The sequence below is a fragment of the Dasypus novemcinctus genome, chromosome 2 (genome assembly GCF_030445035.2).
Source record: "Dasypus novemcinctus isolate mDasNov1 chromosome 2, mDasNov1.1.hap2, whole genome shotgun sequence".
In the NCBI taxonomy this organism is placed as follows: domain Eukaryota; kingdom Metazoa; phylum Chordata; class Mammalia; order Cingulata; family Dasypodidae; genus Dasypus; species Dasypus novemcinctus.
Window position 1 is genome coordinate 86557867 of NC_080674.1, and position 14013 is coordinate 86571879.

Here is a 14013-nt window from a genome sequence, read left to right on the forward strand (position 1 = left end):
CTGGGAATAGTTCATAATCCCATACCCCAGTTAAAAAAAAAAAAAAAATCTAACAATATACAATATATTGTATGGGTCTCAGAAGGGTACTACTCCCTTGTAGTGCAGCAAAATTAGCTCCAAACTAATGGCTGCTCTGGACTTACCCTAACAAAACAGTCCTCAAAAGGATCCAAACTGATTTCGACTAATTTAACTCTGTGCTAGAACAAAATGCAACACTATAAAGAAATACAAAAAATTTAAGCAGCCAGCAATGCCCACAATGGCCTGTGTTGCAAATTCTTAGTTGCAAAAAGCAAGTAACATACAATAGATAGGCTTAAACTCTGGACATTTATTGGCTCACAGTTTTGAGGCTAGGAGAAGTCCAAAATAATGGCATCAGCAACAGGGTGCCTTCTTCCTGAAGACTGCAGTGTTCTAGGGCTGCCTTCTTTTAAATACATTTTAATCTTTTCCATGTGAAAAAGAGAATTCAAACATGTAATCCATTTTAATACACTATATCAACTTTAGAACTTTGTTAAAAGTATCAACAAAGAATTTATTGATCCTCTTTTCATAGAATTTGATATTTTTTTATCCCTACGTATTCAAGGGTATATGAATACACACCTGTATATTAAAGGAAGAGTCAAAATATTTTTGTTTGGGAAATTTTTGAAATTATTCACCTTGTAGAAAAAAATAACGAAATCAGAAACACTTAATTCTATAAACTGAATAAAAGTTAAGCCATTCTCTAAAAGTTGAAAACAAACTGAGTAAAATTAATTTAATTATATATCAAAGTGGCATATTGCAAGAGATTTTGAATATAAAAGTTTGTTCAAAGTGCAATAACCATAAGAAAAAAATATGAACAAAGAACCCCTAGATTATATTCACTGCCAAAATTAGAAATCTTGGAAATGCTATTACAGGGTAAAACAAATAAGCAACTATATAATTAAATGAATGTTGTTATGAACCAAGATTAATGCATAACAGGAAAGAACTAAGCATTTATTTTACTTCTCTTATACAGACTATACTTTAGAGTTATGGAATGGAGTTGATATGGGAAAGCTCTTATTTATTAAAAAATGGTTAGCAAATGCAGATGAAATTATAGTAGTAAAAATAATAACTTTGCAATTCATGGAAATTATAATGGACAGATTAGATTGACAACACCTAACCCACTGATCAATTTTAACATCTATAAATATAGGACAGTCAGACATATGTATCTCCTGATATGAGGTAGTGCCTATAAAACACTTTTGCCAAACAAATTCAGTTTGAATATTACAATGCCACTAGATCTAATGATCAGTTTACAGACAATGTAGAGGCTAAAGAACATTGTAACTGGAGACATGAGAATACTCTGCCAAGTTCAGAATGTGAAGGAGCCTACAGGACTAATGAGCTAGTTTTTAACAAATAAATGCTGTGAAAAATAGACTGGTGGGCATTACAATTTTAAAGAAACTCAAGGACAAATGCAATATGTGGATGTGATGTGGATTTGAACAAAACGAAAGTAAAAGAAAAAATTGAGATAATCAAGGACATTTGGACACAGGTATTAATTAGCGTTAGGGAATTACTGTTAATTTTGTTAAGTCTAATATTGATGTTATGGTTAGTTAAAACAAGAAATCCTTATTTGTTAGTGAAGTATTATATATATAGGAGGAATGATATGATGTCAGAGTCTTGCATTAAAATACTGAAACAAAATGGTAGGAATTAGATTAAATAAGATTGACAAATATTGATATATGCTGAACCTAGTAGGTGCTCAATGTATGGGGAGTTCATTACACTATTTTCTTTATGTTTTGTATATTTGAGCATTTCCATTTTATTATAAAGATGCAGATAAGTGCTTTTATTATAGAAATGTTCAAATATACACCTAAAACGCAGTGCTGTTGAGTCATAACGTCATCATTGTAGGCCAGAGTTAGGAATGATGTGACTAATCAGAAACAGCAGAGTCTACACAGCTGCAGAATATGCCTGTGCTATGAAAAGCAAAGGCAAGCCCATGAGAAAGCACTTTTATTTTCCTTCTAGTTGCTTGAAAGAGTTGATTAGAAGTGTGGACAAGAGATGCTATTCTAAGAAGAAAGTTATTGTTGGAAGGCAGAGCAGTGGGAACACTGATTAGAAACGGGCAACTCTGAGAACAGAAGCAAACCAGGTAGATTCAAGACCTAGTTCCAACCGAGTTAAATCATGGCAAAGAGAATAAATGTGTGAAAACAAGAATGGACAGCAGTGTCTTAATTTTCATATTAATCCCACTTTTATTTTTGAATCTGCTACACAATGACCAGCATTTCATAGATTTTTAACAAAAGAATATCCATACTCATATAGGACATGTCCAATTGCTATTGGATAGTGTAAACATAATTTTCAACACAATTTTTCACATACATATCCATCTATATTCCATTACAATTACATATGTATAAGTTGACGCTTCATGTCAATAAGTCTGCTGATTGATGTTCAAAATTTTAAATCTTCCTAAAGTAAATAGATTGTTCATTCTTAAATATCTACTATATTAGGGGTACTTGGCTTAGAAAAATAAATATTGCATCTAAACACTTCCAATACCTGTAGCAAATTAAGATGCTCAGCCTTGGAAAAGGCAGGGAGACTGAGACAGACTGTGAACTTGCAGTCTCAAGGCCCCTTCTCATTTCTGAATGTCATCACAGGCAAAATTACCAGCACTTAATTATTTAAATTATTTCTTTCTTTTTGCTTCCTCTATCCAACTCTTCTCTGTTCTTCATCCACATTTCCTCTCTCTCTCTTTCTCTCTCAGAGTATTAGAAATCTCCTGATGAAATTTCTTATATGCAACTCTTATTTCTTCTACTATCCTTCAGTCTTGAAGATCAAGGCTTGATCTGAACTATATCTTTATTTTCCCAAATGCTTAGCAAAGTGCTTAGCAGCAAAGATACTCAAAAGATAGCTGTAGAGTAAATTCATACTTTCTGATTGTTAAAACAATAGTGGTGAAGTTATTTGCATTAAAATTTTACTTGGAGTAATTTTAGCCTCAGAGTTCTTAAAATTAAATCTTAAAAGAAAATATTAAAACACAGATGGAAGTAGATCTGTAAGGGTTAAAAGAAGTTTGGGATGGGTACTGGAGCCCAGCATGATTGTTCCTGATCTCATTTTACTCTCATTTGGAGGCCCTTAAAGGGGAACTGCAGAACTCTTAAATGTCAGGAGAGAAAGTTTGAGAGTCACTGTCTTAAAGTATTTACTTGTCTGTATACTAAGTATTAGAATATTGCAAGAGTACAGAGAAATGTGAAGCCTTAAGACTCCATTTGAGGAATCAATAAAAGGTAAGGGGAAGGGAAGCGGCTGTGGCTCAGTCAGTTGGGCTCCCGTCTACCATATGGGAGGTCCTGGGTTCGCATCCTGGGGCCTCCTTGTGAAGGCAGGCTCGCCCGCACACCGTGGAGAGTGTTGGTGTCAAGCACCATGGAGAGCCGACTCAGCAAGGTGGTGCAACAAAAAGTAAAAATAGAGAAGAGCAAGCAGTGAATGGACACGGAGAGCAGACCATAAGCAAGCCACAAGGGGGAAATAAATAAAAATAAATACAGACACACAAGAGAACGCAGAGTGAATGGACACAGAGAGCAGACAGCAAGCAAGCCGCAGGGGTGGGGGTGGGGAATAAAAAAAAAGGTTAGGAGAAGCATTTTTAAAATTATAAGAGATGAAAGTGAAAAAATAATCTATTTTCTAATTCAATTTTCTATTACTCATCTTATATTTGTTCTATCACCACAATTTCAAATGGTACATTAGTGTTTTTTAGCCTAAATTCCCAAACAAATATCTGTGACGTGCTTTATACATAATCCGTGTAGAAATGCCTGAGATTTGAATGATTTGGGAATGTATCAACTATAGCAAAAAAAAAAAAAAGATGCTATTCTAGGAATAACAGAATATAAGAAGTTTCCTATTGCATTGCATGTATTTATAAAATAATAATTGTAGGACATATTAGAGTAACATATCTCCTATAGAAAATATTATTGTTTAACATCTCTAAGCCTCAAGTTTTCTTAGAAAAAAATAAGGAAAATGGTATCTATTCTGAAGTATTTCTATGAGCATGAATAGAATGCAGAACAGCTGATCTATTACTTAGCATTCACTGTATAAGTGAAATTGTATATTTTAAGTGACACCATCATTTTGTGTATGTGTGCCCTGGCTGGTGAGGCAGTTGAATGTGCATTCCCAATACAGAGGTAAAAGGTGAACTGAACAAAATATATTATTAGGTGAGGAAATCTTGACAGTTCAATGCTGTATGTAACAAAATGCTTAAGGAAGAAATTTCTTCTATTGGGAAAAACATCTTCATATGACTTAAAAAGTCATGGTCAGAGCAGTCCTTTATTTTTCTTCCTGGTCAGAAAATAAAATAAAATCTAATAAAACAGAAAATTAAGCAATTCTGTCCCAGGTTGCCCTTCCCTTTAGGAATTTAGTAAAAAGCATTAAGAGACCAGGTAAAGTGAGTAAATATAAGTTGTTCATTGTCCTGAGGTACAGCGTTTCTTGCTACCCATATTAGTTTTGCTAAACTGATGCTTGGGATTAGATGTATGTGGGACAGCCAAGTTGAGTTATGCTTCACTTGTAGATTGGGAGCTGGCTAGTTTGACAAATTCCTCAGCACAATGAAAAGTGTTTCTCTTCTACAATTGCATATTTGGTGCTGAAGAGCTATGCAAATAAGAAACCTAGCTCAATGAATAAGGATCAGAAAAACTGAAAAAGAAGATGTTGCAAATAAGAAGCCAGTTTATTCAAGAAAAAAGGCAGCCTGAGAAATTCAACACAAACACGTTAGTAAGAGAAAAGTCTGAAAGAACATCAGAGATGAAGTGTTTTTTCCAGATAATGTGACATTTGTTCTTAAGCAAGGGAAAAGCTTAATATATATGCAATATGTTGAGAGAGCAGGGCTGATACAGTGCCATCATAAAGCAAATAGATTTCTCCCATACCAGTTTTTGAAATCTGCTCTGTGGGGATAGATTTATCCTGCCCTGGGATAAAATCCCCAGTTAGCTCCTATACTTTCTTATTCATATAAGTTGTCAGGTCACTTTAGTCACAAAAAAGTTTCGGTTCTACAATTAATATTTCCTGTCCAGTATAATAATCAAAATTCTTCAAAGATAAAGTTTTTCAATTATTCAAAGATAAAGTTTCTCCCCTCACCCAGCTCAAGTCTGGAAGTGTTTGGAAGTGGGAAAGTGAGGAAGGGGCTGTGCTCAACTTTTTTTGTCTCCTTATAATCAGGAAAGGAAGGTCTACTTTATTGTTTTGAGCTAGCGTCACTGTTCAGTGGGACTGAAGTACATTTAAACCTTTTTCTTTTGTGAAGCGCACAATCACTGGAGTAGCCTATTGAAGCTATTCTCATTAAACCAGAAGTCAGATATTAGAATTTGCCACCCTCCTCCATGATGACAAGGGAGGGTGGAACTTCCTCTAAATTCCCTTTGTTGTCTCCAATGAAACTCTTTTATATTTTAGACATCTCCTTTGCATGCCCCAGATAAATGGTTTAGAACCTTAGTTGGAAATTGGTAGTATTTTCCACAAGCTGGTCATTTACAAAATACTCACCCCTTACTGTCTGACATTGCTCAAAGATCACCCTTAAAATATATAGGCTTTCTGATTACACTGTGCCATCAATTACATTTTTTTTTCATTTTAGATATTTCTGTTTCTCATTCTCTATTACAATGATTAGGACAATAATGAAGTGATGAATTCTCCTTCCTTCTGTGCTCTACAAAATGCTTGCTCCATCTGCTTATAAGAAAATCTTCGAAATACCTGTTACAGCTGGTGTCAAAGTGACTTTTGAGACCCCCTTTAATTGAGTGAAAAAAAGAAAACCAAAATTTTTCAAGCTGATTTTTACCTAGAAAATTCTCCTGGTCTATGGTTGTTTCTTTTCTTCTTGTATCAGATACCACCCTTCTGAAAAAGTTGGGAATAAAAGTTTTTCTCTCTCCTGCATTGTTTGGATTTTGTTTTCTTACTTAGGATTGTTTAAACTTTAGGTTCGGGTATGTGCAGAGTGAATAACTTGCTTTGAAATTCTCTAAGACATAGAGAAACAGTCAATTATCAGTTTTTGTTATTATTTGTGAAATAAAAGGAAAATTAATCCCTATGCCTCATTCACCCCTCAACTCACTGCAATCTCTTTTCTGTTTCTACAGGTTCCAGAAACTGTTCTCATCCACACAAGTTGCTCTCAACATTTCTGAATCTTACCCTCCTTGGTTTCTCTATGCCAGGTGACACATTTGGCAAGTTGACCATCCTCAATACCATTATTCTCTTGACTTCCATGCCATATACTCTTCTCAGATTTGTCTTGAAGATTCTCTTTAAAAACATAAATTGTGTCCCTGTTCTCTGTTCACCTTGATTTATCACTGTTACTCAGGGAGCTATTCTGAACAATGTTCCTCTTTCTTTCTTTGATTCAAGAAAAGTTATGGGTGAATTCCTGTTCCATCTTAATTTGTATCCATGCTGTCCCAACCATCACTTTAGAGTGATGACCATTCTGATGCTCTTGTGGAGTGGAATTGCAGCATCTTTTGAACTCTAATTTAGTAAGCCTTCCTGTATTGTAGATATTACAAGTTAAATGCTACATTTCTTGCAGCTAGATATATGAATGTGACTAGGGATCTATCAAATAGTTGTATACACAGACGATCTAAAACAGACTGAAAGTATTAGTTTTATATTGCCACCACAACAAATTACCAACAAATTTGGCGGCCAAAATAACATGAATTTATTATATTACAGTTCTATGGATTGCAAGGCCAACATGGGTCTTATTGGGAAAAATCAAGGTGTCAGCAGGACTGTGTAATTTCTGGATGATCTGGAAGAGAATCCTTTTCCTCTTGAAACAGCTTCTAGAGACCAACCTGCCTTCCTTTGTTCATGGACCCTTTCCATCATCTTCACAGCCATTAATGGCAGGTAGTACCTTTTTCACATTGCATCTCTCTGATCTACCACAGCTGGAAAATTTTTCTTTATTTTTAAGGACTGCAGTGATTAGATTGGGCCCACCTGGATAACCCAGGGTACTCTCCCCATCTCAAGGTCCTTGCCCTTAATAGCAAAGATCCTTTTGCCATGTAAGATAACATATTCACTGGTTATGGGGATTAGAGTATGGGCAAATGTGGGAGATAATAATTCTCCCTACCACAATAAGTTAAGAGGCAGGCTGGGTAATAGGCATCTGTTTGGTTTCTCTGAGTGGTGGCTAAAATAGCACGGTTTTATAGTTGGTAATCATGGTGACAGCACCTTAATCAATGCAGAGGTAATGTGGTTTTATTGTTAGCAGTGGTAAAAGTAGCTTCCTAGTTCAGCTGTTTCCTGATCTAATAACGTAACAATTTCCTTTCCATAGAAGTCAACAATTCTAGTCTATTGCCTGAAACCAAGCTCGATTATTTTAACTCCCAAATCTATATTTCCAGCCAGGGAACTTCCTGAGAAACATTGAAAGTCTGCTTATCTAGGGAATATCTACTTTTGAGATTTCCCCAGGGACCTCAAAATCAGTATGCAAAAAACTAAATTCATAATTTTATCCTCAACTCCTCCTTCTTGTTCCCTATATCAGACAAAATCTTGATCCAATTTTCCAGTTAAAACCTTGGGATTTATACAAGAGTAAATTTCTGACACTTCTTATTCACTTAAGAATCAAATACTATTGAGTTCTCTTCTCCACATCCTTCAAATCCATCTCTGCCTATTTATTTCTTCTGTTCATGCTTTATCAACACTTAACTAGATTACTACTGACACTTCTGAACTAATCTCTCAATCACTAACAATCACCAAAGGTTCTTTCTGAAATGCACATCAGATGTCATTCTTTTGTTAGAAATCTTTCAAAGGCATTATTTCCTTATACCAATTTATCTACTTGTTGCTTATTTTTTGACCCTTGCTGACTTCAACATTTAATTTTCATCATGGTTCCAAAGGCAGCCCATGCTCAAGAGACTCTAAACCATATTTAGTTTCCTGAAATGCCATGCTCCCTTTTATGAGTTTAGACAGGCTATCCCCTTTATTGTAACTTTACTCATACATGCTCCAGCTCTCTGACTCTTCAGATTTCAGGCATCAAGTTCTTATTGATGTATAGCAGAATCACTTGTTGAGTTGTTGCTGTGTTGTTGGTTTGGATTTGTTTTTCACTATCTCAAGCCCAAGCACAATCTCTGAGAGCTTTCATTCAGTTGACTTAGGTCTAGGTAATTATTACATCTGTACTAAATCTCCCAAAAGTGGTTTTGATTCACAGCTATGGCAGTGGATTAATACTAGGGTGGTCAAATAGATCAGATTATGGACTAGACAGAATTGAGTTCAAATTGAATCTGACACTTCTTAACTCCATGATTTTGGACAAGTGGCTTCATCTCCAGAACTTTAATTTCTACATCTGCAAAAGGAGAAAATGGTCTATCACAAGTTTATCTAAGAATAAAATAGATATTGCATTATTATCATAATAATCACTTAATACTGAATGCTATTTTAGAATTCTGCAGGTTAAAGTGCAAGACCTGCTTCTGATTTTGAAAAATAACCCAGAATCTCTGTTAACATTCCCTAGTATAAGTAAAATATTTGGTACTCTATATTGTGAGCTTTTTTTCTTTTTTCAAAAATAAACCTTTATTTAAACAAGACTCAGCTTTACCTAAAAATTTAGGAGCCATTTCAGAGAGTTCCATGTACCCTGTGCTCAGTTTCCCTTTTTATTACCTACTTATTTTGGTATGGTGTTTTTGTTACAATTAATGAACCATTACTGATACACTATTTTAAAATAAAGTCTATACTTTAGTCTGATTTCCTCAGTTTTACCCATTGCTCTTTTTCTGTTCAGGACCTAAGATACCACATTACATTTAGTCATTGTGTTTCTAAGCTTCTCTTGGCTGTGATAGTTTCTCAGACTTTCCTTGTTTTTGGTGACCTAGACAATTTTGAGGAGTACTGGTCATATATTTTGAAAACTGTCACTCAAATGGGATGTGTGTGTTGAAGTTACGGATTTTTGGAAGAAAAACCACAAGATAAAAAGTCTTTCTCATATCATATCAAGATGCATACCATCAACATTACTTAGCATTGCTGATGTTGACCTCGATCATCTGGCTGAAGTAGTATTTATCATGCTTTTACATCATAAAGTCAGCTTTTTTACCGTTTTTCTACACTGTTCCCTTTGGAAGTAAGTTGCTATACACATCCCACACTTAAATAGGTAGTTATTCTCCATCTCCTTCAGTGTAGAATATCTACATAAATTATTTGGAATTATTCTGCCTAGGAGATTTGTCTCTTCTTCCCAAAATATTTAGTCAGTGATTAATTTATATTGGTATGGACACATGAATATTCATATTATACTTTATTGTATAATCCAGTACTACTTTATATATTTTTGTTTGCTCAAATGATTCTGGCTTTGACTATTGGGAACTCTTTCAATTGGTTCTTGTGTCCTATTGAGCTCTTTCTTACTTTCTGGCACTGTAAAATGCTTGAAACTCATCTTCGCAGAGGCTTCACATTCCCTAGTGTTATTCTTATTTTCCTCCCCTGTTACTTTGGACATCTCTAAGTACGTCTCCTCAGAGAGTCTGTGTCTTCCTACTCTTTCAGCTGCAATCCACTGCTATTACACAGAAGTGCTGTTGTGGTGGTAAAAAGGTACAGAGAGGGGAAACTTTATATAAATTTGTGATTAAATCTCAGTATGTATCCCTGGGATGTAAACTTCACAACCATTTGTTATCTTCACCACTCCTCAGGTGAGACAGACAGGCTAGAAGGGCATAAGGGGATGGGGGTAGCAGGGAAGAGAGGAAGGGATGCCCTTCTCCCAGGTCAGAGAAAGCTTTGGTAGTCTTTTCACCTGGAAAATTCGTCTTTGTTTTGGAGAATATTCTGGGAAATTTTCACATTTACTCTCCCCCCTCCCTCTGCCAAAAGCACAGATTATCTTTCTTGGTGCTTCATCATGAGAACTTTGCGGAACTGTTGAAGGTAAAACCCATGAAAACATAGGGAGCCTCCTTAAAATTGTGTTCCCAATAGTGTTCACTCTTATGGAAGTCAACAATCAACCTCCAGCAATTTAAAAAATTGTTATGTAATAGTATTCCTACCAGTTAAAGGCTCCACTGGTTTGTGCTCCAAGTAAGCAGATCTTATCCATGATCTCAGGCTGACAACTTGTCCTGCAACCTCAGTGCTATGATGGTCCACAAAAATTGTTGATTTTTAGTTTGTTCTGGTTTATCTCCTTCTAAGAACAAGAATGATGACTTCCAAGGTTTGTTATGTTAGAGCTAAACTAGAAGTCTAAATATAGAATTATAGAATTTATGTCCCTTTTCTCATCTCCTGTACTTTACACAGTGTTTAGCATGTTCTTGGAGTTTAGTTAATTTTTGGTAAATAAATGAATGAACTTTGGAATCATAAGTAAACATAAAAATCATATGGTCTGTACTTCAATTTATGGATTTCTGACAATGTGACAGAACATACACCATAAAGGAAGATCCAAATATAAACAATTAAAACTCTGTGCAAACTGCACAGAATTTGTAAATAAATAATGAATCCTCAGAATATACAAGTAAAAGCAGCTACTGAGAGAGATACCCTTAGTTTTTATCCTAAAACCATTTACACTTGAATTTCAGGTTTTAATGATATTACAGTTTTTAATGTGACTCTAATATGGAAAATACCTCAGACTATGCCCAGAACCCAAAGCCTTCAGAGTAAGCACACATTAAAATAAGTACAAATTTTGAAACCGTAATAATTTGAATCCAAATGCAAATATTCATACAATTTGAGTTCTGAATTCAGATCTCCAATAGAGTCTAAGTAAAATAAGTGAGAATTTATTTTTAAAGTGGTGTTAAGTAAGTTTAGTATAGGAGCCTGGCAAAAACAAAAATTAACCAGGTATAAAATTACAAATAACATGATCTCATAGTTAAAAAAAAAACACAAAAAACAACCACAACTCACCAAAGAAATAAAGCAATATGAGGGAGAATGAGCAGAAAACAAGTTCAAAGTTTAGATTTACCAGATGCAGAATATGAAATTTGCCTTTTTGAAAGCTTGAAAGACATAAAATGCTGGTAAAAGCCAAACTTGGTCATTCAGACCAATCCTCCCAAGAAGGAAATCTAGAAATTCTGAAAATTGTATTTTGAAAATTTAAGGTATTGGATAGTTAGCCAATTATTTAATAATTTTAAGGTTGGGGTATAGAACACAATGAATATTTCAAAATTTATAGTCAATATTTGCCATGAAATACTTGCCACTTTCTAAAAGGTCAGCTGAGAGGCTGAGATATTTTCTTTGTAGCTGGCAAAATTGGAGTCCAGAATGAGTCAAAGATTAGGATTTAGGGTTGCTGGTTGATGAAGTGTAACTTGGGAGTAGGTATAAAATTGGGCAAGATACCCTTAGAATCTCTGAAACTAGTTTCAAATAATTTCTTTCACTAAGATAGGACTATGATGATCCCAAGTTTCCAGTGAATCCAGGAATCTTGCATAAACTAGTTATACACACATGCGTGTGCTCCCCCATTCCAACATCTCTGGAGTAAGCTGGCATAATTCTAGGCATTGCATTACAAATTTCTAAAAATAATTTTAAAAATTCGGCACCAAACATAACAACAAAACTAAGCAGTCACATAAAGAGACAATATAAAATACATAAAAACAATGGAAACAATAAACAGCAGAACTTATCCACAGGGAATCTAGATATTAGCATTTTTCAGATGCAAATTGTGAAATGAATGCTTCAATTGTATTAAAGGAGACAAAAGACATATTTATAATTTAAGAAAAGTCCTGGAAAAATAAAAATAAAAATAAAAAAGACATCAAATGGAAATTTTGAAAAGTAAAGAAAAATTAAACTAAGCCTATGGCTATAACAGAAGATTAGGCACTGCTGAAAAGAAAATTAGTAAGCCAGTTGTTGTTAGAAAATATCCATAATGAAGAAAGAAGAAAATAAAGGGAGAAAATTACAGAATCCATGGTGAGATAGAGATGGAGGATAGTATGAGAAAGCTAAGTTTCATGTTTAACTGGAGGACTTGAAAAAGGGAGAAAAGAAGAGAAAATGGGGTTACACATTAATCGAATAGATGGTGCCTGAAAACTTTGCAAATTTTTTAAAAGGTATCCAAACCACAGATTCAGGAAGCTCTGACTGAGCATCCAATAAGATGGTAGTTTTAATTTAATATATATATAATTATATTAAAAATAAGTGAAGTCTCCAATGAGAGATGGAGTCTGTCACACTGTATGTAAACCTTAAACCAAACAAAAATAATGTGTTATTTACAAGAAAGTAATTAAAAGACAAGCGTACAGAAAGATAAGTGTAGATGGATGGAAATAATGTTTGCAATACTATCCAAAAGATGCCAATAAAGCTATATTATTAATAAGGTAGAATTCAAAAATAAAAATATACCACATATGAAAATGAACACTTCCTTTTGATAACGAATTAATTAAGAATGATATATAACAATTCAAAAGCTATATGCATTTATACCATAATATCAAAATGTGTAAAGTAAAAACTGGTAGATCTAAAAGGAAAAACAGATAAACTCACAATGTACAGAAGAGTTTAGTTATTTATAATATACATAGATATATCTTCAAAAATAATGTATGCATTTTGAACAGCATCATTAATAAGTGACCTAATTTATGTATATAATAGAATTCTATATCTAACAACAGCAAAATGAACATTTTTTCTAAGCACTAATACATTCTTTACAGAAATGACCCCATGCTAGCAAATTTCTGCAAAATTTAAAAGACTTAATTTAAACAGAGTATGTTCTCTGAATGCATGGATGGACATTAATCTAGAAATAAATTTCTCTTATGTTTTGAAGTAAAAAAATTATACTTTATATTTCATATAGGTAAAAGAAGAAATCATAGTGACGATTAAAAACTGTTTTTCCCCAGCAGAACACCAGTAAGTCCACTCTGCTGGGGAAATATTGTGATTAGTAAGGGAGGAAATTTTATGTAGCGATGTGGAGAGGGTGGCCACAGTAGCTGCTGATGGTAGGGAGTCTGAAGACAAGATATGGGCGTGGGGGCATTTTCAGGATTTGGAGTTGTCCTGGATGGTGCTGCAGGGATGGATGCTGGATGTTGTGTGTCCTGTCATGGTCCACTGGGTGGACTGGGGGAGAGTATAGACTACAATGTGGACCACTGTCCTTGTGGTGCAACGGTGCTCCAGAATGTATTCACCAGGTGCAGTGGATGTGCCGCGATGATGGAAGAGGTTGTTGATGTGGGAAGGGTGGGTTGGTGCGGTCACCAGTCGGGCTGAAGTGTGGTTTGCTGGCCTGGCGGGGGAGCAGCCGCGGTAGGCCAAGCCGCTGCCCCCATAATAGGGTGGCTGGTCGGACTCACCGCCACCCCTGAAGGGAGCTCGGCATGGGCGCAGAGTGCCCTCGGGTCTCCCCTTCTCGGCAGCCATGCTTCCGCGGCCGCCCCTCCTCCCGGATGGCGCCACCCGATGCCTGTGGGGCAGCACCCTTCTTCTTCTTTCTCCCTGCGCAGGCGCAGGGCAGAAAATTCCAGTCTGCCCTTTTCCCCTCCCCCGACAGCAGCAACAGCCAGGTGTGGGCGGAAAAATCCAGCCCGCCCTTTTCCCTTCCCCCGACAGCAGCAACAGCCAGGCGTGGGCGGGAAACTCAAGTCTGCCCTCCACCCCAGCAACAGCAGCCACCAATCCCTAAACCCTGCCCCTTCCCCCAGCAACAGCGACAGC

At 35.6% G+C, this 14013-nt stretch overlaps 1 long non-coding RNA gene across 1 annotated transcript in view; it reads right to left on the reverse strand.

Moving 5' to 3' along the window:
• Positions 1-2279: 2279 nt before the first annotated feature.
• The window catches only part of LOC131273270 (uncharacterized), a 78618-nt gene continuing 66884 nt past the window's right edge, over positions 2280-14013 (reverse strand). Inside the window, exon 3 of the long non-coding RNA XR_009180440.1 lies at positions 2280-8575. This is a non-coding gene — a long non-coding RNA (uncharacterized lncRNA). The remainder of the gene's footprint in view (positions 8576-14013) is intronic.